Raw genomic sequence first — 3,392 nt, 5'->3', positions numbered from 1 at the left:
CGAAGGCAGTTCTTGACTGTTTACCTCGTTGTCTGAGAGCAATTCTTCATATACACAGTTAACGGCCGGTCTCAACCTATAACTTTCGTTTACTTTATGCCAGCCAGTATAGATGAAAAGAGAATCCCAAGACGTAACCCGCGAACAGGCCACGTACAACTGACCATGAGCGAAACATTGAACAGTATCTAGAAGTACTCCACAGCAGTTAAACGTCTGTCCCTGAGATTTGTTTATTGTCATCGCGTAACTAAGCTTAACCGGGAACTGTTTGCGCTTAAGGTTAACTGGGGTGTCGCTAGCTTCTAGTGTTATCCTGGGAATCATAACCTGTTCTCCCCGGTGACTACCACCTAAGGTCTTACCAATTATAATGTTCGTTTTCAAGTTAGTTACCAAGACTCTTGATCCGTTACACAGTTTAGGCGGTGAAATGTTCCTGACAACCATCACAACACTTCCAATCTTCACTTTAAGTTGATGTGGTGGAAGAGAAGGGCTTGTCAAAGCGTTAAACACAGAAGTCTGGACATCAGTTCCTTCCTCGACCGGGGTGTCTACACTAAAGTATGTCTTCTCCTCTCCCTTAGTTTTCTTTTGTATCATAGAGTTAACACCGTCGACATCATCATTTATGGGTGATATGATTGCTCGTTGTTCAAAATAGGAAATGTTTAAGAAGTTTTCCTCCAAATCACCATAAACCTTTTCCACTAACTCTTCACGTGTTTTGACTTGAATACCGAACCCCTCCTCAAGTTCCAAAGGTCCGTGTTTCTGGGATCCGAGTTCCAGCAACTTGCGCGCAAACGTAATGTTTTTTTCATCACCTTTCCTTAGACGCACATTTTCAGTCAATTCCAACTTTGTTATGTCCCGCCACATATAACTGGACTTTATACAATGTTCTAATTCATCACATTTACCTCCACCTCGAATGACAGGTAATATTTGCCTGAAATCTCCAGCGCAGACGAACACTTTTCCCCCCATAAACCGTTCATTACCCAAGATGTCTCTCAACGTTATATCAAGAGCTGTTAACGTATTCTTGTTCGCCATCACGATCTCATCCCACACGATTAACGATGTCATCTCCAACAACTTTGCAAGTTCAGAATTCTTCTTAACAGAACACCCTCTTATTTCATTATACTCCATCAATGGTATCTTAAACATGTTATGGGCGGTTCGACCCCCGTTAAGAACAGTAGCTGCTATACCTGAAGACGCTACAGCTAACGCTATCTTCCCCTCGGACCGCACAGTATCAAGTAACATATTCAAGATGAAGGACTTTCCTGTGCCTCCGGCAGCGTTTACAAAGATTCCATTATTCTCATACTTCTGTTGGTTATTCACCCTATACATGACCACATCATATACCTGTCTCTGTTTATCATTTAAGAGGTCTTGTTTTGATTGAACCTGTTTTTTCAACTTTTCCTTGTTGTAAGACTTCTCTCTTCGAATAACGTTTGAAGTCTTCTCTCCACCTCTAGAAACAGATAAGCCGTAAGTGGTGATAAGGCCTCCTCCACAGTTCCAAACATGTTTTTGGATATCGTCTAACGCGTCCAAGTAGATTTCCTCGTTATACTCTGTTAGGTTGTTCTGGTGAAGGAAATCGCTTGCAAATAGATCCTTGGTCTCCTCCCAGATACCGGATTGGTCCTCAAGGTCTGAAAACACCAACATCCTGGCGTACGTTTCTCTGAGACGGTACCTGTCGTTGGTGTGATTGATTATCTCTAAGATAGTAGTCTTCCATGTCTCCTCATCACTCAAGAGACCCAAGGCCTTGACAGCCTCTCGGTAAGAGGGATATGTCACACCCTCGACTGTTCTGAGATCCTCAAAGGAAGTAGGGCCCGCCTTATGTGTCAACAACAACCTGAGGTAAAACAACTCAACAGTTTTAGTGGAAACAGCACGAATACGTCCCAAAGAAAAGGTGTTACATTTTCTTTCTCTCCAAACCGAATGGGCCTTGTCAAAACAGAAATGTTGAGGCTTCTGATGATAATACAACGTGGTACGAACTTCTCATCAGATTTCGCACACAAACTTGAAGAAAGCGGTTAATTGGGTATCTTGTTTTGCTTTCGCTGTTACGGTCCCTTTAGATGAGTTTTCGTCATAAAACACCTCGTTTTCGCCCTCAAGGTGTAAGTCGAGAGAGGATACCGGGGGATAACTTTTGTATATGTCAAACCCGAATATCTTCCATGTTGCTTCATTCGCATTTATATATCTCGCCTCTTGGAAGTTCTTAATTTCATTCACGGTCCCATCTTTTGTAGTTTTACTGAACAGGACCCTATCACACCCCTTGTTTACATACTTCGTGACATAAGCTATAGCTTTAATCGAATTTGAACATTCAACGTTGATGTGGGCGTCATACTTCACACACAGATAGGGGCTGTAAGGAACAACCCAAGAGTTGTCAATAACCTTCTTCACTCCTTTAACCTTGGTAACAAAAGATTCCCCGCCTTCTCCGATGGACCTACGTTTGTACTCAGGGTACCCATTGTTACCGAACATTAAGTCGTTTCTACAGGTCTTAGGAAAGCCCTTTCCACATGTCGAAGCGGTTGGCTTAGATTTCTGGCAACATAGGAGAGACTCATCGTACCCCTTACACGGTCCATGGATCATACACCTTGTAACGATATCATACAACCTGGGTTCAGCTTCTTTGTTGGGGATTTCAGCGGATATTATACGTGAAACCCTTTCAGCTGTCACACGCTCATTCATCCATAAGAGGATGTGAACATGAGGAAGTCCACGTTTTTGCCATACCACACCATAAAGATGCGCCTTCACCCTTCCGAAGATCTGTTTAGATACCAAATCATGCATGAAACTATCAACCTTCAACTTGAATACTCTACTAATTAAATCTGGGCGGTCCCCGATCGACCGTATTCCAGCAGAACCTGTATCATCCATAGCAACTTGCAGCTCCCGCCAATGCGGGTTCATAGTGAAGGTTATGAAATAGTCAGGAGATCCATAACACGTAACATATGTAAGCGCATCTTGTTGGCGCTCTTTCATATATCTGGGACTTCCAATGAAAGTACTGGGCAACACAACCCTTTGACCTGTATCAGCGACTTTATCGCTGCCAAGACATAATATGTCTGCTCTTTCTTTTCGGATCCGTTTCTGGTTCATTTCGAGGTATGACAACCTATTACTTTCTACTTTCACGTAGTTATCCACAACAAACTGTTGAAACAGTCTCCTACACTTGGTTATGTGGTTGAAAACGCCTTCCCGCTCCATATAAAGAAAGGAGTAGAACATACACGGGGATAAACGCTTGTAAGTAGACGAAGTTGATGGCCCCGTAGAGGCGTCACACTCATCTTCTTCAG

This window comes from Oratosquilla oratoria, chromosome 20 (genome assembly GCF_046742065.1).
Source record: "Oratosquilla oratoria isolate Oo_2021 chromosome 20, ASM4674206v1, whole genome shotgun sequence".
NCBI lineage: Eukaryota > Metazoa > Arthropoda > Malacostraca > Stomatopoda > Squillidae > Oratosquilla > Oratosquilla oratoria.
This window is presented reverse-complemented; position numbering follows the sequence as displayed.